At 32.8% G+C, this 26,723-nt stretch overlaps 1 pseudogene; it reads left to right on the forward strand.

Annotated features, from left to right (window-relative positions):
* Window positions 1–6,688: 6,688 nt before the first annotated feature.
* The window catches only part of LOC143078511 (lachesin-like), a 34,782-nt pseudogene continuing 14,747 nt past the window's right edge, over window positions 6,689–26,723 (forward strand).

Below are 26,723 nucleotides of genomic sequence, written 5' to 3' on the forward strand. Positions count from 1 at the left end.
TAACCCACCTATAATTTAAATAAGGGAAAGAACACAACTTTAGTTAAAAAAGGGAAATAACTCTACTATAATTAATAATAAAGGGGACGAAAAACTCTACTTTAATTAAAAAAAGGGAAATAACTCTACTATAATTAATAATAAAGGGGACGAAAAACTCTACTTCAATTAAAAAAGGGAAATAACTCTACTATAATTAAAAAAGGAAAAATACTCTACTATAATAAAAATAAGGGCAATAACTCCACTATAATAAAAATAAGGGCAATAACTCCACTATTATAAAAATAAGGGAAATAACTCCACTTTAAATAAAATAAGGGAAATAACTCTACTATAATTAAAATAAGGGAAATAACTCTACTATAATGAAAGTAAGGGAAATAACTCTACTTCAAATTACAGTCAGGGAAATTGTCTTAAATTGTACATATACTGGAAGGATGGTTGTTTGCTGAACATATAAAATAACAAGTATAATAAATGTATAATTTTAATATGAATAATGCATTAATAAAAATAATCGAAATCGCATATACAGGTTTTTGTCCTTTTACAGATATACATGTATTTTGACTTTGACGAAAGAAAAAATTTCTTTGGTTTAAGAAGTTTTCAAAATAAATAAATATTTGTTTACGGGAAAATGGTCGAAATAACAGAATAAAAGGCAAACTATTTTGATCCATTGTCTCACAGAAAACTATAGGGGAATAACAAAATATTAGCAAAAAGATTTGTTTCTTAATCAAGTAGATAAATTTAAAAAGAATTGTAATGTACTGGATTTTTTTTCTTTGAAAACGAAATTGAATTTGTATTACATTTTGATGATTAATTTGTAATTATTGCATTTATTCACTTTTTAAGTAACATTTGAACATAAAATGTTATGAATGTACATATTTACTCGGAAGCAGTTCATCTACTTGTGTCTTTTCATGTGTTATTTTTTAAAGGCTAAATATCAGGTATAATTAAGGCATACAATGTCGATCCATTGCTGAACAGAAAATTAGCGGAGAATAACAAAATATTAACAAAACAGTTGTGATTCTTAACCAAGCAGATAAAGCAAAACATGTTAATTTGTATTTATTGTACTTTACACTCTAAAAGTAAAATTTTGCACATACAATGTTATGTATGTATATATTTACCCGGAATCATTACATATTTATTATTATGTATTTGTAGTTATTTTGAAGACGCAAACGTCTGAAATATCTTTTGAATCTCTAAGGTCTACTTGTTCTATTAGTTTTATATAGGCGTGATATCAGGTTTTCGCGGTGAGATTACGTAATTAATGGGTTCTTGTATACTGTTTCTCTATCTGTTTTGATAAATATTCAAAGACATAATTTGATTTATCCTTCATCCAAGAAAATAGTGTTAAAATCACAGATTAAATATGCTTTATCAAGTTTTAAAAAAGTGTTCAAACTCTATATACTGTTACTGTATAATTGATAATTAATTAATATAGTTACACTTATTTAGTATCAGGATTACTAAGAGATTAGTTTTGTGTATGTTAAATATCATTGTGTTATGAACAGTCGGCTTTCGTAATGTCGAATCGCTTGGGACCGGATAAATCAATTCGGATTAAGATAAATATATATATTATTATTACTGTTTGGTCCAAACACTTGATTGAGTTTTCTAGAATTTTGACTTAAATATTTTCGTTATAAGGTGTAATATCACCATTAATTTCCCCCTTATTAGATTTTGTAAAATTTGCACTCTTATTGGCAGTATGCTAGACATAGGTACATGTATTTCCATCGAACAGTGACGGTATCATACACTATTTGTACAATTATAACAAGAGGCTCCCAAAAGTCTTTGTCGCTCACCTGATTCTACTTTAGTTTTGGAAATCATTTAAAAATAGATTAAAAATCAAAACAAATACTCTTATACTGAATAAGGTCAATTTTGGTTTGATATCGACCCCTTAATTAGGTCATAAGCAGAAGACTTTTGTAACGTTTACAGACATTACCAATAAATTCATTGAAATTTTAGAAAAAATATTTTATAAGGACTATGGTATATAAGCTAAAAAATAACAACACTTGGTCACGTTTTAAAAGAATCATTCATTCCATGTTTGGTTTCGAAAATGGGGTCCTTTATTAAACCAAATCCTCTGTTTGGAGCCATCTCTTTGATGGATCTCCTACAAAGTAACAACACTTGGTTAGCACCTCACAAGGAACATTCATGTCATGTTTTGGTTTGGTTTCATTAATTGTTTCTTCAAAAGAAGACTTATTTATGTATTTCACATAGGGTCCTTTTTTAAACTAAGTTTCCCGCTTGCAGTTGTCTTGAATTGTTGATTGGCTACAAAGTAACACTACTTAGCCAGCATCTCATAAAGAACATTCATGTCATGTTTGGTTGCATTCCATTCAGTTGTTCTTCAAATTATATGTATTTCCCATAAGGTCCTATTTTTAATCGAAGTCCCCATGCTAGTGGCTATCTTGGATGATAGATCGCCTACAAAGTAACAATACTCCTTTTTATGGTGTAATAAAGTTTCCTGTTGGTAGCCATCATTGATGATTGATTAGCTACAAAGTTACAACACTTGGTCAGGATCTGATAAGAACCATTTATGCCATTTTTGGTTTCATTCCATTTAGGGGTTCCTCAAGAGAAAACAATAAAAGGCATTTCCCAAAGGGTCCTATGTTTTGCAAAGTCTCCCGCTGGTGGCCATTTTGAAATATGGACCGATTTCAAAGTTACAATACGTGATTAGCACATCATACCACACATTCATGTCAAGTTTTATATCATTCCTTTAAGTAGTTCCCTACAAAAAGACATTTGGTGTATAGAATGATCGCAAGGGGTACATGTCAGGTTGGCAGTACTATAAGCAATAGATCAATTTTATTTGGTGTACGCAATAATTGCAATGTTGTTCGACCGGTATCATCTGACATTGATTTTACTTTTATGTTCCATTGGTCAATGCTTAAATGTTATGTTTTGGTCTATTTTTAAAGTACTGATATCTATATGGCATCTATATTTGGCACCAAAATTGATTGTATAATGTACATGTTTAGTCGGTATCATATGACCCTGGTCTTATTCGCATAGTCCATTGGTCAATGATAAGTAATTTTTGTGTTGGTCTTTTTTTAATTACATTAAGCAATAGATCAACTATATTTGGCGTATAAAAAAAGTAAAAACACAAAAATACTAAACTCCGAGGAAAATTCAAAAAAGAAAATCAAAAGGCAAAATCAAAAGTCCAAACACATCAAACGAATGGATAACACATGTCATATTCCTGACTTGGTACAGGCATTTTCTAATGTAGAAAATAGTGTATCTGGTTTTATAGCTAGCTAAACCTCTCACTTTTATGACAGTCGCATCAAATTCCATTACATTGTCAACGATGAATGAACAAAACAAACATACTCAAAGAGTAAAAATGTCAAAAATACGGGTACAGCAGTCAATAATATGTTATCATCTTAAGATCACTGTAAAATCAACAAATGTAACGAAGAAGCACAAAAAGGGATACATCAAATTAAACATACTAATTTTGTTTTTCTTATACGACTTAATTTATGTACGTAAAGTCTTCCCGTAAAGGATAGAAGGTTTTCAGTACTGGTGTAAAATTGCGCGTTTGAAATTCGCACAGGTAGACATACAAATAATTTTGTCGTTCAAAGTATGACGAAAGTGAGGCTTGAGTGACAGACGTGTGAAAAAGAAGAGAGAAGATTTCGAGCATAATTTTTCTATTTTCAGCACTTTGTATAGTGAACACTTGCACAATTTTTATTTATAGTCCGCGTTGTACATATTTAAACCCAAACAGGCAGTTCCCAATCAACATCAACTTCCAGTCAACCTTTTTCTACCTGGCTTGGCATTTGTCGTCCTTCCATTGACCGCCATTTTTGAAAACTTTTCATCATAAACAATCTCCATTTAGTGAATTTTTCCAGTAGACATTTACATTTATATCTGTGTTGTCATACATCTGAACCAGAGACATTATTCTTACTTAATATCTCGCACAAATATAGTCTTCATAAATTCATATAAACTCATCCTTTGGAGGGGGGGCTGTGTACCCAGTGTGATTGTCATCTTGAAAGTGTTATTATTCATCCTAAAGTTTGGAAATATATATATAACTTGAACTAACCATCTACAACAGGTGAACCTCTTTAGATAATCTCTACTTATTGACATATAACTAGAACTTGTTAATCAAAATTGGTCAGTCGTGGGCTTTCCACGCAAAACCTCATATATCAACTACATAAAACTAAGTTACTTATGTCAACATCAAAACTAGAGAGATTTTTAGAGTCTGAAACTCCTAATTAACATGGTATCAAACAATATACTCCAATACTACTAGCAGATAGAAAGGGATACCAATTATATAACCAAAGAAATTATAACACCGTTGAAAAAGAAATCCAGTGGTGGGGTGATTCTGGTTACTCTACAGCTGATGGTCTTCAATACATTAAAAGCAATATCAATAGAGCAATAAGAAAATTTGGAAATATTTGGATTTACATCTGACTCGGAACTTGTGATTTAACCGTCAAAGAGAGAGATCATAAAATTAACATTCGGTCAACTTCAGATTCTTCCATTATCCACCTCAGTGAAAAATTTCAAGAAATTGGGCTCTTCCTATCAGGCTTCCCAGAAGTTAGGTATACTATTCTGAAAATTCCACACTACTCAATTGAAGTTTACAATAAATCAAAAGGTCATCAAAATTACACAGAATATAAAGACAACGATAGCATACTTTGGAACCAAATTGATACCATAAATCAAGAAATTGACAGTATAAACTCTGCTATAGGAAGCCATTCTCCATTCTTCTCACTGGACCTATATAGAAACTCAAAATATAAGAAAGGCAAGCACAGAGATAGTTCTCAAAGGCACATATACAATTTCAACTTCTACACTGACGGCATTCATCCTAATCATCTCTTATCAAAAGTTTGGCTAAAACGAACGACAAATCAAATTTCACGAGACTGTTGGTACTGAAATACACCTTTGGAGTATGTGTGAACTTTCTACGCTAAACTCCTCGCAACAACCTATTAACTAGTCATCAAAACAACTAATCATCAATTTTTGGTCAGTCGTGGGCTTTCCACGCTAAACCACTCACTGAAAAATCAATTCATAAAGATAAACAACACAGATGGCGACGGGAGGTTCTCCAAATATTTCACAGACCATGGTACCATCCTCTACTTCAACTCTACGTAGAAGCAATAGATCAAAGTCAAACATATCTCTGATCCAAAAGTCAAAAAATTATGAACTTAATAAACAAAAGGCCATTGACAAAAAGAGAAATGATTGTAACTCACCACATATAAGATATGAAATGAAACCGAGAAACAATTTATGTATAAGTTTTAGTACTGCAGCATATGAATTGTTTAAAGAATTTCTACATAAATATTTTGACAAACAACAATGTCAAGAGGAGTATGCAATAGCAGTCGAAAATGGTTTAGACAAATCCAACGCCATTGTTGAGACAAGATTAAGGTTATACAACAAAAAGAGAGACGGTTCAATCGGCAATCAACACAAGCATACAGTAAATTGCTATAATACAACATCTAGAGTCTTGGTCAATGGGGTCAAAACGGATAAATTTGTTGACAATGTTCTACCAATCATAATAGAACTAATTACAAGTAATGAATCAGAACTAGACTCTGTAAACAATGACATTCAAAGAACACTACAACCAATCGAGGTAAACCACTGGAGTAATATCTCACAAAATAAAGATATTCCATATACAACTGAGCAAAGCAGTATAGAGTATACCCGAATCTCTCAAACCGAGGACCAACAGAATGTCACAATTTACTTCTGTCCTATGTGCAACGAAAGAGCAGGCGAACGTACTGTTGGTTGTGAGCAATGTGATGAATGGATACATTTATACTGTGCTGGACTAAAAGACAGGGATATTGATAAGATCAAGGATAATCCATTTGTATGTCGACTATGTATTGAAAACAACCTATATAGTACTGAAATTGTCCATAACAACACTTCTGTAAACAACGCAGTCATTGATATACTTCATTTAGATCAACAAGAACCAGCAACTGAACTCTCAAAAGACAAAGACCAATCCACGCAACCAATAGAAGATGAGACGTAAATAATCCAACAAAATATCCAGATTGTTGAAACAAACAGTAGCATAGTTATAACAGAAGAAACGCAACCTAAAGACCAAAATATGCTAACAACTTCCAATTCTGTACAGACATTGGCGCAAAATAAAACGGCGATAGAATTAGAACAAAGACCAACTGTAAAGGAGAAAAAGACCAACAATCCAAATAGTCTACACCAGAGTAAAGGCCAACAAAGAAAATCTAAAGATGATGAAGGGTTAAAAAAATACATATATGAGCTGGAAAACAGACTTAATGATAGAGACCAGACAATAAACCTTTTGGAACGAAAATTGGCACTATTAGAAGGTAACATACTAATAGCAAATCAACAGATAAGAAATAGTGAACAGACTTATCACATGTTCAATCAACAACCAAACAACCAAGCAAATCAAAGTGGATGCCAATCTCAATGTCAATATCAGCACCTCTCCAACAACATGCGTGCATTAGAACAACAGATGTCTCAGCATATGTGTGTTACTACTGCCCTGACAACACAGCTTGCAATACAATTGCAACAGTCTCTTTCATCATCAAGGAACCAAATACCACCAGTAAATATCAATATGGTACCACAACCAGCTCCGTACATACAAGGACAACCGCATCTTTACCACCAATATCCGATGTATAATCATGCTTCGCAACCAAATATGCATAAAAAACAGACTTATCAGAAAAAGTAGTATTATTGAATAAAATAGTTTTGTCATTCATAGTATTCAAGATCCATACGTCAAAGTAATATTAGTAAATGAAATAATTTTGTCGTTCAAAGTATGATGTTTTATAAGTAAAATATTTGTGAGAATTTATCTGACATTGACCACGGTTTCATGGATCTTTAAAATTCTAAATTCATCTGATGCTTGTAGTTAAACCTTTATCGCTAATAAGTTCAACATAGAATCAATGGTAAGTAAAGCAGGTGAGACCTGTCAGCGTGTGATTCTTGTTCCATAAATAAAGTCAACAGTAGTTTACCGCTGTTCAAAACTTATAAATCCATGGACAAAAAACAAAATCGGGATAACAAACTAAAACTGAGGGAAACGCAATAAATATAAGAGAAAAACAATGACACAACATTAAAATGTAACACACACAGAAACGGACTAAGCATCAGACAGAATCCTATGAGAATAACAAATATAACATCAAAACCAAATACATGAATTTGGGATAGATAATTACCGTGACACGTCTTATTGTAATGGGAATTTACACTAAAAAATAACTGTTACAGTTTTAAATAATGGGATAATACCAAAAATGTAGAGGTATATGACAACAGAGTCGCGTTTATGTACGCCAACAGACATACATGAACATCATATTGATTTATTACATAATTACAATAAATTTAAATTCAAACCACAATAGATAAGGTGGTAAGAAGACAGCCTTTGCTATTCCAGTTAGGTTCATTTTCTCATTAGTTAAATATAACAAGTCGTTTAAAAAAATTAGAAGCGTGTAAATGACAATATAAACTTATTTTTTGAGTGTAAGTATCCGGTTATGTTTGTCCTTTCACTTGCAAAAGTGTATCCCTTGTCTTAAACACTAGTAAGCTATTCCTACACATTATGCCAATTTCAATAGCCATGATGTCTTCTGGGGGGTTATTTGTGATCATAACTAAATGACTTGCATTGTCCAATCTGGTTCTAAACATAAACAGAAAAAAACATAATAAAGTTAATCAACTGGAAGGCAAATTCAAATAGGGGTTGTCTATGAAATAAAATTGAGAATGGAAATGGGGAAAGTGCCAAAGAGACAACAACCCGACCATAGAAAAAACAACAGTAGAAGGTCACCAACAGGTCTTCAACGTAGCGAGAAACTCCCGCACCCGGAGGCGTCCTTCAGCTAAACAAATATATACTAGTTCAGTGATAATGAGAACTGACACTTTCAACCAAAGTATCAACTGATAAACCACTGCCAAATTTGGAACATGCATTTTCAGAAAAAAATAATAGGTGAAACTTGGGTGTATAGCCAGCTGAATTAATATGTTTGTTTTCATGTGTATCTGGTAGTTGTGGTGATTCGTTTGATACACCCGAATCATTAATCGAATTCGACTTTACAGTTAGATTCGCCAAAAGCAAAACAAATAGTGTTGTCATGACATTATGACTATTGTCTATCAATTATAGATGCTGGATGATATCCACTCCGTTCAAAAGATAATAGCGTGTCTTTGCGTATTAAATTGTAATAACATTAACGGTACCAATTTTCCTGCACCAGATGCGCATTTCGACAATACATGTCTCACTGTAAATCAGCTGATATATTTGATTTTTTTTCCAATGACTTGACAAATGGTATTACGTAGGAAAATTGCGTTTTCTCAGATTTACTAATAGTCAGCACATCTTGGCTGGCGTCAAATATCATTAAAATTGTTATATTGGATAAATTTACTATGATTAAAATTTTAAATAAATAAAACACTGAACGTTTTGTTCCTCACCTTTTTTTTTTTTATATATATTTCATCGCCAATAAGTACCGATTATCAGGTTTGTGCATGTTGATATAGTAACATATCAACTGCTTGACACAATATAAAGCTTTTTGTCGAGTAAGCGGAACAAAGTTCAAAATGCCTTCAATTTGTGTTGAGCAGCTAAAATTTTACAATACCAATCTGCATAACATGATAACTGATTTATTGTCTGAATTAAGTTTACAAGAGACTACAAGAAACCAGAAGGTTACTTGATAACGTCTGGTCAAACTTATCAACGTCGGTTCAAACATTATGACGTCGCTGATATGTCCGGGTCAAAGTTATAAAGACCGGGTTTACGTTTATGACGTTACAAAGCCGTGATATGCGAGATATATTTGTTTATAATAATTTTTGGAAACTCGGTGTAGTCTTTGAAAAATCTCTTTTAAACAGACTTATTCAGGAGTAACAATACTGCTGTCAAGTGATGAAAGATTACATAATTTGAATTTGATATTGATTCAATCATAAGTTCTTTGCGTCTGAAATAAACAGAGTTAGTCTGAAACCAGTTGTTAGCATGGTACAGGTTATGTTTTATTCGTATATTTACTGATGATGTGATATATAAAACATAATAGGAGGAATAGTGCTTGATTTGTAATTGATGAAGACAAAATCTTTCAGTTATTTTAGTTGAGGTTAGGAGCTGGTATGTCAGTTACTGCTGGCAGTCCTTTATTAGTTTATGTATCATTTTCGTTTAGCTTAGTTTCTTCCGTTACCAGTTCTGATATATATTGGATGTTTTTAACTAAGTTTTACTGTTCGTATTTCTGTGTTTTTGTTTGTTCTTCTTTGACTAAAGATATTGGGGGAGTATTGGGATATCACAAAACATTTTCAACCTTGCACCTCCTAAGTCAGTAGCCTACGGCCTTTGATAGTCTTGTTTAATTTGTTAATTCGATTCATTTTTATGTTAAGGAGTGTAGTGTGACGTCCATTTTCAATAAGAACGATTGCAGACCTTGCCTGTGATTTTTGGTGGAGTTTTTTTTTACACAATCTCAATTTGCATTATCAATGTTATTATCACTTTTTCTATGCGTTTTTAAAATTTATCTTGGAATCTTCAATTTACTAGAAATAAAATAAAATATATACTAGTATATACATAACATAACATTTACGTGTTCAGCCGAAAGATTTGTCATTACAATTTTAAAATATTTTCTTCGTATATTATCTTTATCTATTAGTTCCGTTGCGCAAATTTTCATACTTTGATATATTTTCCTTTGTCTGTACAGTATCATATATTCGGGACGATTTGGAACATATTTAACAAGCTCCAAAAGTTCAATCAGTTTAGTACACAAAAGGAGAACATAATGCTAGAAAAAATTAGAAAATTATTTTCAATTTTTTTGTCAGTCCTAATGCGGCCTCTAGTCTGTGTCTGAAGTCCCAACCATTCCGGGTTGATAGCAAACCGAATCAAATACACCGATATCAAAGCAACAAAATATCACATGATGCAAATTCTAGAACATATCTATTACTTTTTAGGAACACAATTTGTATAAATAAGCCAATTTTTTTTTATCTTTTGAGTGAATGTTTTGTGTTTCTGAATAAATATAACACTTTTTATGAATATTCATTCAACTTTTATGAAATTTTTAAAAACTTTTATGAACATTTATTTTGAACTTTTAAGTAAGGATCCTGTATAATTCAGTGGTTGGTTTTTTTGATGTGTTAAACAAATGTTTTCGATAATTTTTGTGCATAAAGTAGGCCGTTAGTTTTCTTGTTTGGCCAATAATTTTAATTGCTGTGTCATTTGGTCTCGAGTGGCGAGTTGTCTCATTGGAAATCACACCACATCTTCTCTTAAAAAAAAATATATATGACAATAACTATTAAAACCAAGGAGTAAACAAAGACTCACAAAACCAAAAGACATTTACATCAACAGTTATGAATAATAATTAAGAAACTCCACTAAAAACCGGGGGTGGAATCAGGTACTCCGGAAGGGTAAGCATTTCCTGCACCGTATACGGCACCCGTCGTGTTATTTCTTTGTTCAGTTCGGTAACGATGGAAGGTTATTATGACTGAAGAAGAATATCAGATATGATTTCTGACACCCTTTTGTCATAATGGCCAATCAGCTCATTATGGCGACCGTAAAATTTCTTGAGTGATGACTTTAATTTGATTGCTTCATATCCCTGTCTTAGCAACTTTTGAGAAAGCAGTATTCCTCGTTCAACAAACAAAATTAACGTACTTTGAGCTAGCCCTAGAGTACGTATCAACGGAGACACATATACAACATATGCTGGTGTCGATAAGATTTTGCTACACAGAAATGAAAAGTTGACTATAGGAAAATTAAAATCATCGCATTTTTCATAGATTTTGGTATTCCACCTACCATCAGTAGTCATTTCGAGAACAAGGTCTAAATATGAAACAAATTTATCTGTGATGGTAGTATCTTTAATTTCAAGTTCACTTTGATATATCACATGGAAGTGATCACTGAATCTATTATTATTATTAAGAGACAGTAAATCATCAATATACCGAAAAGTGAAATGAAAAGACTGGGCTAGTTTCTTTTCTCCTTTCTGTACAAGCCTTTGATTAAATTCTGCTTCATAGGAATATATAAAAACAAATCTGCAAGTAGATGAGCGAAATTGGTACCCATTGGGACTCCAATAGTCTGTTTGAAGACAAAACCTCCAAATTCAACAAATATGTTGTCAATTGAAAAGTCCAACATGGCAGTGTTATCCTCGTCGGTGTTTTTTTCCATGACTGTATGACTTTTCACAAAGTAAGCTGCATTCCAGCCCGAAACTAGATATTTTTAACGTGTAGTTACCTTTTGTTGAAGAAAAATAACCTTACGACTTCTTTCAGTCGAGCTTTAAGTTTAGTTTGTGGAATAGTGGTATAAAGAGTTGAAAAATCAAAGGTTTTAATGTTGGTATAATGTTTTAATGATTGAGATTGTAAATTCACCAATAACTCTTTTGCATTTATCAGTATCTATATCTGATTAACACCAATCCTTGACTATGTCGTTTTGGAATATTTCTGAAGTCCTTCTTTGACTGCAGATAGTATGGCAGAAAAAAACTTTAGAAAGGGGTTTAGTGGAACACTTGGAAGAGCTTCCAATATACCTTTATATATAAGGATTATTGTGAAGCTAAGAATCCAATATAAGGATGGAAGATCCTGGTCTTCATCCTTTGGATCCCTTGTGGTTTTCTAGGATCTGCTGCTTCGTAAGCCTACTTAGTGTAAAATTGAGATGTAAATGGGGAATGTGTCAAAGAGACAACAACTCGACCAAATAAAAAAACAACAGCAGAAGGTCACCAACAGGTCTTCAATGTAGCGAGAAATTCCCGCACACGGAGGCGTCCTTCAGCTGGCCCCTAAACAAATATATACTAGTTCAGTGATAATGAACGCCATACTAATTTCCAAATTGTACACAAGAAACTAATATAAAAATAATACAAGACTAACAAAGGCCAGAGGCTCCTGACTTGGAACAGGCGCAAAAATGCGGCGGGGTTAAACATGTTTGTGAGATCTCAACCCTCCCCCTATACCTCTAACCAATGTAGAAAAATAAACGCATAACAATACGCACATTAAAATTCAGTTCAAGAGAAGTCCGAGTCTGATGTCAGAAGATGTAACTAAAGAAAATAAACAAAATGACAATAATACATAAATAACAACAGACTACTAGCAGTTAACTGACATGCCAGCTCCAAATGTGTATGAAACAGTAACTTCAAATAAAATGTGGCATTTTTTTAGGAAACAGCCAAAAGTGTCGCAAATAAACAAAATAATTATATTTATTATACTTCACGTAAAAATGCCAGCTTTTGATTGGCTTATACGAGGGTGTCAATTTAGTCTATCACATAGCTGAGCGGGTGACAATTTTTTTGAATGTTACCCTCTCGTCTAGACCAATCAAATTCGATAGTTTAAAGGACGATGCATTTAATTTACATCAAGTAACTAAATACAATGCTTAAGTTCTACAATTTGGCTCTGATTTTTTTATTTGACTCTCAAAATAAAATAATAAAACATGTTGCGTTACTGTTGTTGTTTTTTTCAAATACCCGTAACGTTGTTATGTACATGACGTCATAATAAATATTTAAAATTGAAATAGTATTAATCGGTAAAAGACTAAAATGATAGGACATTCAGTATAATAAATTAAATAACACATAGCTGAGAGGGTGATAGAGCAGATTGGTACCCCTCGAAAATTGGCATATATTTTATTTACAGGACTGGAAGTTTATAACAAGGTTCTGTTTTCTAGCAAGGAAAGGTATGCTCAGATACAGCTTTGAATATCCCGTAGTAAGTAACATTCTGTAGTACTTGTATATTGTAGTACTGACGTCCAAATGTTTCGTCAAAAGTCATCTATAAAAGTTCTAAATTTTCTTTTTTCATATGTTTTTATCTGTTTGATTTTAAAGGTCCTTATTATTGGATGAAAATATAAATGAATTTCATTCTCAACAAAGTAACCAGTAAGTTACCTATATGGGTTACGCATAACCCTTCTCCTTCTTGTCACTTTGTCAAATACCACAGAGCTCTCAAGGTGTGGATTGCCCATAATATCTTTAGAATGTAATGGTAAATTCTATTCAAGAGTATATTTATGACCGATCACGACTACAGATATAAACACTGTACTTAATCTTTGGTCTTTGTGGCACATAATTGTAATAGTTATACATAGCATTTTAATAAATATTTCTTTGTGTAACAAAAACATAATAAAATAGAGCTTAGTATGTAAAAGTTGTTTGGTCTTTTTATCCTTAATCTTCGCTTAAAACGGTTACACATGGTCAGTGTGCTAATTTACATAAGCCATTTAACTATTAAATATAGTTTATATACTGTAGATATCAATCCGCACTTGCTAGTGTGTGATATAAGGACAACATAAAACTATATTTTCTATTAACGAAGTGTAACGTAATATAGCTTTTTTAAGATTGTTGACGAAATCAAACGTTAGGGATTTAGTATCATACCATCATAACATATATGAGGAGAACATAACCCGTGTCATGCCAAGAACTGTTTTTAGAATAAATGTGTTTAGTTCCGACGCAAAGACCTTATCAGTGACTCAATAAGACCTTATAAGTGACTCAATATGTAGGATTTCCAAATATGTTATTTATCCCCAGTTTCTTAATCAGGCAGTCAATGTAATGTTTCTTACAAAAATAAACGATATTGTTTGAGGCTTTGTCAGCTGGAACGACAACATATTTGTCATGGAGGCAAGACAACTCCTCTATTACATGAGAGTATCTTAAGATGGAAAGAACTTTGGTGCTCATTGACCCTTTAAGCTTACTTACTCTTATCTTTATCAAATATCTAACTAATTTTACCTTCCCCGAAAGAGTGTCAACCTCAACCTTTTCTCTTTTTGCCAAGTCTTTTGCATAACCCTCAACAGAATCCATTAGTAGTTTGAAGTTCTTCTTCTAATATCGTCAGAGTATTTCGGACCTTTGGACAAAAGTTGTCTCAACTTGTAGTTGTTGACTATGTTTAGGTCTCCAGAAATTACATGGCCAGCAGGATTATACACGAAATGGGAATGTGAACATTGTAACCCTGTAAGTATAATGTTTTTTTATAATTTATGGTGCATAGGGGACGTTTACTCATACCAGGATTTGTTGAAACTGACGGAATGACTCAATAGAATTGAGATGGAAATCGGGATGTGTCAATCCGACCAAAAAGCGAAATGTGTAAGCAATTCCTTACCTACTATTCTAGATTTACAATATCATTTCTTCTTTAACCCCTCACTTCCTTATAAAAATCCGATGCACGAGTTTGGTCAATTGACGTATCATAAACATATGGACCACGTGTAAATCAAGAATTATAAAAAAGATCACGGTTAGACAAAATTGTTTTAGGCATTTGTTGTCATTTTTTTTTATATTATTCAGAAAACAAAAAGAGGGGAGGGGAGGATCGAGGTCCTCGTTATCTGCCTCTCTTTAAAAAAAACAACAATTCGACAAAAAACCATTGCAATAACTGTTTTATTGATCAACATATGTCTGGAAGAAGCTAAATTTCTGCCCAGAGCCGGCAAACCCGTATTGTTCCATTGAATTTTAAAATATCCCCCCATTCCTTCTTGGAGGCCAGCTTTGTCATTTTTTTTTATTGCATTGAATGTTGATATGTTCTTGAATTCCATAACAATGATTTGCTACTGGACGTTGAGCAATTAACTATAAAACAATATCTTTTTTTCGCTTGTTGTTATTCTGTCACGATCCATTAATTTATGTGAGACATTAAAAAAACCATGTGTATTCTATTTAAGTAATGCTTTGAATCATGGACTAGGGCAGTAAGTTAGTTTTTTTTTATAAAAGTTACAGTGCTATAACATAAATTCAAGAAATACGGATTCAAATTTGATGCGAATGTCAAACAAGTGACATATATTTTATCATATTTGACGAATTCCGATATCGCTGGCTGTTTCTTTTGTGAAATATTTGAATTCTTAGAACAGTGACATGTAATGCAAATTACATTGAATTATCTGTCTCTGCTTTGGTATGATCTACTTTTATGATATGATCCGCTCTTATTAAGGATGAAACGGATGGTGAGTCCTTAATTTTTTTATTTTTTTTTGCTATTTTCTTTTTTTTTCCATATTTTAGCACATCATTATTCTCTATGACTTTATGGTTTTGGTTTACTTTTCTCTATTTATTACATTTTTTTATCCATTATTCTTTATTCTGTTGAAGGGGCACTAGCTGTCAGAATCATGTTCACCGATTTATATAAAAATTCTCATATTTGATTTATGACTATGTAAATTGTTATCAAAGGTACCAGGATTATAATTTAGTACGCCAGACACGCGTTTCGTCTACATAAGACTCATCAGTGACGCTCATATCAAAATAGTAATAAACCAAACAAATACAAAGTTGAAGAGCATTGAGGATCCAAAATTCCCAAAAGTTGTGCCAAATACGGCTAAGGTAATCTATGCCTGGGATAAGAAAATCCTTAGTTTTTCGAAAAATGCAAAGTTTTGTAAACAGGAAATTTATAAAAATGACCACATAATTGATATTCATGTCAACACCGAAGTGCTAACTACTGGGCTGGTGATACCCTCGGGGACGAAACGTCCACCAGCAGAGGCATCCACCCAGTGGTGTAAATTGTTATCAAAGGTACCAGGATTATAATTTAGTACGCCAGACACACGTTTCGTCTACATAAGACTCATCAGTGACGCTCAATGTAAAACATTTATCCAAACTATCAAACGTTAAAAATTAACAACAAACAGGGCACTGGCATGAAAATACGTAGCTTCGTTTTGTGTGTATTGTAGTCTAGACGCCATCTAAATAACCATCGAGTTGAGCTTCAAAGTCACCCAATGACCATACAAGCGATGTAAACATAAATATAGATAAAAACAGATTAAACAAACTGGTGCTGTTTGATTTTTCTAGGTCTATTTAATTTCATATTGTAGATAAAAAATACATGTTTATCATCGTGTTTACGTTATAAGAATGATTTATTGTTGTTTCACTTTAAATGTTTCCATTCTTTTTCTGTAAATAACTTTACACATACAATTCATGTGTTGTCCATCTGAAGCAACGGGTTAGATTGAAGTTCACATGAATATCAATTCCATGAGGTCGAATTATCCCCTTGCAAGTGAATAATTCATAATCATGTTGTTAACTTATTTTGTCAAAATTAAACCATACTGGCTGCAAGCCAATTATTATTTCATTATTTGCATTTCATTAATGGTTGAACAAAATAAATAATATAATAGATTTTTATATATCTCGTAACCAGTGCCTCTTTAACCTAATCCAGCGCCTCAATTTGTGTTGTTAAAAATATATAGTTTTCCTCAGACCAGACTTAAAAGGCCTGTGCTTTTTACGCAGTTATAGTCCTAGTGCTGTTGTACTTCCTGGTTCAACAATACAAAAAAAGGTTATTGTGCTTTTTACGCAGCAATAGTGATCTCGGTCATCCTGGCCTTTTACCTGTGTTAGGATCAAGTTACCAAAATGTTACATTTTAACCACAGAGTGTTTACCACTGACACGAAATAGGAAATACGTTGGAATTGATGTTTCACTGAATTTAATGTGTCAGAAAAGTTTATTACAAATGATGAATATGTTAACTACAGTAGTTCTTTCGTCAATTATTTGCTCAGGTTAGTATTTGTCAGTTACATTTTCCAAAATCCTAAAACATCGTAACGATAATAAATGTGTTATATTTTAAAGGCAAATAAAACAGGTGGTATTATATTATAGTAACTACAGCCGATATATTTTTTTGTAAAATGAACTAACAAATGCTAACCCATATATTTATTTACACGATCTATTACTAACATTAACGAGGCCGGGATAAGGTACCGGTATTCGATGTTTTCATTTCTAAAAATGTACATATTTGAATAAAAAATGAAAAAAAAAGTGTCAAAATAGGATCAAAATAGTAAATGCATCTCACACAAAGTCCCATTTTTTATGTTATGTTTTGTGTACAATAATTTATCTGTTCGTATTTTTTTCTTTTTTAACCATGAAGTTGTCAGTTTATTTTCGATCTATGAGTTTGAATATCCCTCCGGTATTGTTTTACCCTTTTTTCCTACCAATATGGGTTATATCTTGAAACAAGAATATATTCACGTATTAGTCTCTAATTATTCAACATCCATATGGATTACTACTGACCTGTGATAGGTTGAACTTAAATAAAACATATCAAACTTACCGGATTAAAACGTTTCAGACATGTCTCACACCAAAAGCTATGCTTTTCAGATTGCGTAAAAAATAATTTCGAGAAATAAAAGGGGAGATTATTCAAACCGTTAAAAAAACTTTACCTTTTTATTACTTTTACACACATTTTACACCTTTAGGTATAGGTATTTAGAAATTATTCATATAAGTATATCCTGGTTTAAATCTATGATTTATTGGTTTATTTATGCTTGACGAATGCCCTGTTGCAAATACCTCATGCATAATGGAGGTTTTAGATACAATTGGTTCTAAAAAGGAAGCTCAGTTATTATTTTATTCTGATATTGTAACATTTTTTGGAAAGACGTTTGATCTAAAACTACATACTAAACTAGTATACACATTGATTTAAAGATAATGAGGCAAAAGAAATGATGATTAACTGAAATATATAAATATTGTAGTTCAAAAGAGATTTAGTTGGTGTTTAATGTTGGATAATGTTATTATGTTAGAGGGTGTGGATGAGGGTTTACAGAACGGAGCAAAACGAATAACAAAACAAGACTAGAGAAGAATGAGGTGCTCAAATATCATGAATATAAGATAAGGGTAAAGTATATAGTATTAAGGAAGAGAACAAAAGCCTTAAAACTGAATAAAAAAATGAAGGACATCCTATCCGAACCGTCATGTAGCATGTATATTATTCTCTCTGAAGTAGATAACGTTGATGCCTTTACATTAAGAACATATCATGCAGTTTTTTCAAATGTGTAGTACATGGGTAGTTTAAAGCACAAGAGGTCCGTATCATCCAAAAAGATAATAGAATATCGACAAACTAATGCCAGTTTTTATCTTGTTACACTGGTCATCAATTTATTACCGTTGTCAAAATGAACCTCCTGTATTTGTGTATAAATCACAGCATGGCAAGGCTCATACAATGTAACAACATTCTAACAAATTAGACAATACAAACCCAACAGATGCCTCACTTCAAGCTTCAAGGAGAGGCGTTTTGACAATGCCGGGCTCGCACTCAAGAACAGTTGACCGCCGTCCTTATGGCATATGAATTCGAACTGATGTCTAGTAGATTTAAATGATTTTTAATAAATCAATGAAAGCATTAATCTTCGACTGTTTTATTTATTTGAGGGTACACTTGTTTTTTTTTATGTTTTTGTTTGGTGCGTATTAGTTGGTGCTTTGAGTATATATATATTTTTTTTAAAGTGAAACGTTGTTATTATGTTATACTAGTTATTTAAAGAAGTAACGCGTCTGCTGATTAACTGCGTATTGTGTTTATCAGCTCATAGACATAGTTTTGTCATATTACCGTGACATCATCAACGTTTTTCATGATTTACCCACGCTTAAAATGGAATTAAGAATTACAGTATACGGAATGACTGTGATACTTCTCTGTCTATTTGAAATAACATTAAATGTTATGCGGTTTATTCAGTGTGCCCCACATATTTTATGCTATTTCGAATAGTCGTAATATATTACAGTCATTTGCGCTCTTCAAATATTGCATTATTTATTTTTTCATTTTTTTATTATACATATAAATATCATTTGTGTACTTTATTAGAACATACCATTGTTTAATATTTTTCAGTTTTTGCTGCGAGACCAGAAATAGTAGATGATATTTTACCAGAAGTGAAAAAACTTGGTCAAACAGCATACCTGAATTGTTCTGTCATAAATTTACAGTCTCCAGCACAGGTAAATTGTAATATTCTCTGAGGCCGAATATATATGGCGATAATAATAATGACAAAGAAGCAGGTGTTCATTTGTATTCCACACGAATAATATATAAAATAAATATGGGGTTTACATAAATCATATCAGACTGATACCAAAGGGAATTAACTCAACAAACGTAAATCAAAGTACGTAAAGTACTTTATAAGAATAATGTTACATCTCCTTTCTCAGCACAAATAAAAAAATAAAATAAAATGTACAACCTATACAAATACAATAGACAAATTCAAATTAATGTTCCAATGTAAAGTCAGTGTTCAATAATTGTCCTAGCATAATAAAGTTCATAACACAAGCATAAAAAGACTCAAAATGCATGTATACACCATATATGAATTCGAAAAAATATAAGTATATACAGGAAGTTACATTGACTCAATAATTTAGGCTTTACTATACGTCCAGATCTTGTAATGTATAAACCATCAGAATGACTTTGTTGGGTTTCTGTAGTTTCTGTATCGCTCGTAATTTGGGGCGAGTTATTTATGTTCAAAGTAGGTTCGGCTAATTCAGGGGGAGTTAAGTTGCACTGCGGTTCGTAACGAACAGGGGGTACAATTGTGTCATTTTCAACAGTAGTAAGGGGTACGTCCTCTCTGGTTCCTATTATATGACGTCTATTGCATCTATAAATACCACCATCTTGACTTTCTACGATGTAAGACCTACTAGCAGGATGTTGGCTAGAGATAATGGCAGGTTTCCAGAGTCCATTATTTCCCCTTATTCTGACAGAATCTCCGGAATTTAAAGATTTTAGTGATTTTGAGCCCTTGTCATAAGACTTTTTACAATCAATTTTATTCTGAACTTCGTTATAAATAGGTGTTTTTGGTATAAGTCCCTCTAGATTGACTGGGTAGAACTGATCTGAGTTTTCTGCACATCAGTAACTGTGAAGGGGAATATCTGATATCCAAAGGAGTTGTGCGATACTCCAAGAGAGCTACATATGGGTCTTTACCATCCTTTTTACATTTATTAAACATATTTTTTACAGTTTGTACCGTTTTCTCTGCCAACCCATTAGATTGAGGGTAATGGGGACTGGATGTAACATGTTTAAAATCCCATTTTTCACTAAACTCTTGGGACGAATACTGAGGACCATTGTCAGAAACAACGGTCTCAGGGATACCAAGTCTAGAAAATGTACCCTTCAACTTATTAATAACAGTTGTACTTGTAGTATCATGAAGTTTATTGACCTCTAAATAGAGACTATAATAATCAACTATTACAATGTAATCAACATTATTCCAATAAAAAAAGATCAGTTGCTACAACTTGCCAAGGATATTGAGGAATTTTGTGCGGTTCTAATGGTTCTTTAGCATTAGAATTTCTACGTTCCAAACAAACTGAACACTTTAACACCATGTCCGAGATATGCAATGACATTTTAGGCCAAAAGAGAACATCACGAGCTCTGTGAATACATTCCACTACTCCCATGTGCCCTGTATGAATTTTGTCTAACATGAGGGCCCTCAAACTAGTTGGAATAACAATTTTGTGTCCCTTGAAAATAATACCACTATTCACAGAAAGTTTATCTCTATGGTTCCAAAATTCTACAATTTGTGCTGGGCATTCACTACGACATTGTGGCCAACCTTCAAGAATAACAGATTTCAAAATATCAAACTGGGGGTCTGACAACGTGGCCTTTTCGATTTCCTCTATCTTTCTATCACTAATCGGTAAACTAGAAAAAATCATGTGAACTTGTGCCTCAAAACTATCAGAAAGACCTGGGTAAGTGTCCGATAGAAATTTGCGCGACATTTTCCGGGCAAATGTACAACATCGAGTTCATAACGCTCGTCAAGACTTATGGTCCAATAACCTGATCAGACATCAAGTTTAGTAAAATAATGAGCGTTCGATAATCGAGGCAGAATATCCTCTAATGTTCGCATCGGATAGTGCGGACGCTGAATCGCAGAGTTCAGATCTTTTGGGTCTAGGAATACCCTTAGCTTACCATTAGGTTTTTCGACAACGACAAGGGAATTAACCCAAGGTGTGGGACCGTTTACTTTACAAATGATGTCTGCGTTCTCCATGCGGTTTAATTCGGACTTTAAACGACCACGTAACCCTACAGGAACGCGCCGTGGGGATGTACAACTGGGACTACCTCAGAATCAATGTGTATTGTTGCTTTGCCTGAAACAAGACCGACACCTTTGAAAATATCTGAATAATTTTTAACACTGACGACTTACTCATTGGGTCAGAGTCAGAAGTACACGTAGTTTCAGTGCTGTATACCAATTTTATCAATTAATAATCCAAGCAAGACTGCATGCCTAATATTGGTGGGGAATTAGTATCTAGACAGTAGAATTCTCATTTACTATCAACAGAACCATGTTCACAAGGGAGACAACAGACGCCAAGTGAGGGCAGGGCATTACCATTATAAGCAGTCAAGATACGAGGGGACTTTTTGAGAGTGCCATTGAATTTGAGACTTTCAAATATATGTTTAGGCAAACTATTTACTTGAGAACCAGTGTCAAGCTTAAACTTAATTGGTTTTGAACAAACATTAATTGTAGCAAAAGCTTGATCTCGCTTTACCTTATTCTTATCATTAATGAAGGTATTATGTTCATTTATACACTCAATAAAAAAACTCTTGGTCACTGTCACTATCTGTGTCTAGCACTACTTCGTCTACCCTTTGTTTGGATCTGCATACTTGGGCAAAATGATTCCACTTTTGGCAACTGTTGCACTTCTTTCCCTTCGCAGGACATTCTTCGTGTTTGGAGTGTCTTCTCCCACAATTTCCACATCCTTGCTGTGAAGAATAACGATTGGGTTCGACTTTAACACGATCTTGGTTGACTGGACCCGTCCTAGTTCGGTCAGACGTCTTGTAGTTTTTTTTAGATGAGGCACTGTTATACTGCGAGTGACTCGGAAGATTTAATTCGTGTACGACTGTAGACGGTTCTAAATTTTTCATCTCCTTTAGTTGTACTTGACTATACTCAAATGCCTGCGCGATCTGAATGACTTTTTCCAATGTCAATGTGTCACCTTCGTTTAAAAGTTTCTCCTTCACTTTAGGCGAACTTGTCCCGAAAATAAGACTGTCTCTGATCATCTCGTCAGTGTCCTTAAAATTACAGTCTTTAGCAATGAGATTCAGTCGAGTAATAAACTGCTCAACGGTGTCACTACTTTGTGTTTCATGTCTAAATTTACACCTTGCAAGTAAAGAGTTCTGCTTTGGTTGAACATATGTAAGAAACTTGTCAAAATGGACAGAAAGTTTCTTTGCATCGTCTTCGCTTAATTGCCATGTGTTATAAATATCTCTTCCTTTTTCACCAACCCACAATAGTAGATAAGTAATTTTTACCTTCTCGTCTTTTTCGGCGAGCGGTCCATCGAGGATAAGTCCCACGTGTTGTTTGAATTTTTTCCAAGTATCAACTAGATTTGTTGAATCCCAGTTCATCTGAGGCTGTGGTACTCCGTTAAGATCCATTTCCAATAATTATCTGGCACCATGTAATATTCTCTGAGGCCGAATATATATGGCGATAACAAGAATGACAAAGAAGCAGGTGTTCATTTGTATTCCACACGAATAATATATAAAATAAATATGGGGTTTACATAAATCATATCAGACTGATACCAAAGGGAAGTAACTCAACAAACGTAAATCAAAGCACGTAAAGTACTTTATAAGAATAATGTTACATAAATCTATATATAATCTCCTAAAGTTCTGTCATAAATTTACATGATAATGTAATGTCTCTTCATAATAATAGATTCAGTGATTATGTACATTTAATATATCCTAGTGTACTTGAAATTAAAGAAACTACCGACACAGATAAATGTGCTTCATATTTAGACCCTTTTCCCGAAATGACTACTGATGGTAGGTTGAATACCAAATTTAATGACAAACGCGATGATTTTAATTTTCCTATAGACAACGTTCCATTTCATCCACCGGCACCAGCATATGGAGTATATGTGTCACAATTAATACGTTACTCTAGAGCTAGCTCAAAGTATGTTGATTTTATTGAACGAGGAATGCTGCTTTCTCAAAAGTTGCAAAGACAGGGCTATGAATCAATCAAATTAAGGTAATCACTAAAGAAATTATATGGTTGCCATCATGAGCTGATTGGCCATTATGACAAAAGTGTGTCAGAAATCGTATCTGATATTCTTCCTCAGTCATAATAACCTTCCATCATTACCGAACTGAACAAAGCAATACCACGACGCGTGCAGTATACAGGGCAGGAAATGCTTACCCTTCCGGAGCACTTTATTCAGTCCCGGTTTTTAGTGGAGTTCATGTTGTTTCTTATTCATTATTTGTAACTGTCGATGTAAATCTGTTTTGGTTTTATCAGTCTTTGTTTACTCCTTGATTTAGATTGTTATTGTCTTACAGTATCCAGCACGGGTATATATATTGTTTTGCAAGAAGGCAAAGCTTATCCCAAAAGAAGAATGGGATTTCCCGTTTAAAAAGATACTAAATATAATTGGGGGTCAGTTCGGAAACAAATAACTAGATAAAAAGAAGATTTCACATGGTAACAATAGAAAAATTTGTCCTTTAATACTGTTCGTTTAAAATGACAAAAATTAATATAGGAAGGAATAGGAAAAAATCTAGGAAGGAACTAATTTATAGTATGTTTGGTATTGGAACACATGTATTTTTAATGTCTTTACAATTCAGGATGGGTTTATCTCAATATTGAAGACACCAACCATTAACTGTTAATTTTGCGGTTTAAAATGTCACTGAAATATAACATATATAGAAAAACAATCAATTTTATAAACATGGTACATGCAGTCAGTGCCAAAGAAATGTGGTTTGAAGATTTATCAATGATTTTTAAACTTTTGAATAATTTTCATAATGACTTTACCGTGCACTTAAACTATATAACATTTTATATTTTAACAGTTGCAATGGATTAAAAAGATCACACCAACTGGTGACCCTTTACACATCTCCTCAGATGAGACCATTCGTATTAACGAAGTTGTTGAAGGACAAAGGAAATATGATGTAGTCAAATACGGAAACACCAATCGTTTAATGTACCAACTGATTGTTCGAGATTAACGGAGACTGATGCAGGGAACTATACATGTCAGATATATCTACCAAATCAGAATTACAAAGAGTGGCCACAAAAGTTGGGTGTTTTAACTGTACACGGTAAGCTATAACAAGTGTTTAAGGTTTATCATGTCATTGTTTAACATTATTTTAACCCATGAAGTAATACATTCAGATAATTACACTGTGTAGACTAAACAATTGTAATTTTTTCGTCAGTAATATGTTATAAAATGAACGGTATCAATTTTTCTTGCACCAGATGCGCATTTCGACAATACATGTCTCTTCAGTGATGCTCGTGGCCAAAATGTTTGAAATCTAAAGCTTATATAAAATATGAAGAGCTGTAATCCAAAAGGTCCAAAAAGTATAGCCAAATCCGTGAAAGGAATCAGAGCTTTGCATGAGGGAGATACATTCTTTTATTTACAATAATTTTTAATATTTTGTAACAGCAAATTTTAATAACACAAAAAAATCCGTATTTTCATGCCAGTACCGAAATACTGGCTTCTGGGCTGTAACTTGTAAAAGATTTGGTACAGCAGGTATGACTGACAAGGAGACAACTATATAAAAAAAGTCCACTTCAACTGGGTGGATTCAATGTTTGTATAACAGATACTTACTAAAAAATTGTATATGGACATACCATACATATTATGTACAGAATAAATGTACACCTGTACAAACAATTCCTACGGGAATATACACAGAATGAAGTAGGTATAATGCGAGAATGTGTCGGGAATAACGTCCTTTTCCTAACTGTTCAAGTTAAAAAAAAATGATTAGTGGAAAGAAAACCATTAGTACATAAGATTAAGTTAGAACGACAAAATAAAATATTTCATATTTAGTGCAGATATATAATTCCTAATATGATGTATTAAGGTTGGAACACAATAAATGCTAATGGATTTTCCCCAAAATTTCTAAAAAATCACAATAGTAGGGGCACAAAATAATCAATTCTATAACACACCAAAAGAAATTGTATATGTAAACTGCAAAATTCTACGTAATGTAATAATCAACGTCATAAACAAGGCTTTATATATATCGTTAGTGAATATGAGAACCAAAGTTTATACTCATATAGCACAGTTGCATTAAAGATTAAAATACATAAATATGTATTGAACTTCATATTTTTTTCTAAGTATCTGATAAATGTAAAAAATTATTACATGCTAGATCCATACCTGATGTTTATGGAAAGTCGCAAAAAATAAAGGGTTCCAAACAAAAAACGGGTACACCCCATCAACGGTGTCTTCTGGCTATTCCAACATTTTGTATTTTACTATTCTGGCTATTCCTACATGAGGGATTAGTGGAAGAACAATACATGTTGTTATTGCAAAATATGTTGTTTTAGTCATTAGTGTCTAATTTGGTCAAAGGTACATTTACCTGTGGAAATAAGATAAAAATCATTATTTATATGTAAAAAAATACACTTTTTTGTTTGTAAACATGCAAAAAAGTAATAATTTTAAGTATTTTAATAACATGGAATTTCTAAAAAAAAAAATTAATTGAAAGAAAAGGAAGTAAAAGCATTGGGAGAATAAAATAAAATGAAAGAAAAATAGTAAAAGCATTTAAAAGTCTGCAAAGTCCTGAAAAAAAATGTATTTAAAAAGAAAATTAATAGCTACCCACACTTTCAACTTCAGCCTCAAATATAAAAAAAGGAGATGTGGTATGATTGCCAATGATACAACTGTCCACAAGTGACCAAAATGACACAGACTTTACAACTATAGGTCACCGTATCACGTTCAACAATGAACAAAGCCCATACCGCATAGTTAGCTATAAAAGGCCACGATATGACAATGTAAAACGATTCAAACAAGAAAACTAACGACCTTATTTATATATAAAAAAATGAACGAAAACAAATATGTAATACATAAACAAACGACAACCACTGAATTTTCGGCTCCTGACTTATGACAGGCACAAAGAATTTATTAATTTCATTACCTTTACAAATTATGATTTTTCAAAATGAATATAATATCAAAAGTAATTAATTATCATAGATTATAATAGAAAATAATGTTAAAGAATGATGAACTTACTCCAGTCGAGTATGGAGATGCTGCTTCTCATCTCCTGCACATTGATTAAAGCTAAAAGTCTTTGTATTCTCATATATGTTCAAT

The sequence above is a fragment of the Mytilus galloprovincialis genome, chromosome 6, assembly GCF_965363235.1.
Source record: "Mytilus galloprovincialis chromosome 6, xbMytGall1.hap1.1, whole genome shotgun sequence".
Taxonomy (NCBI): domain Eukaryota; kingdom Metazoa; phylum Mollusca; class Bivalvia; order Mytilida; family Mytilidae; genus Mytilus; species Mytilus galloprovincialis.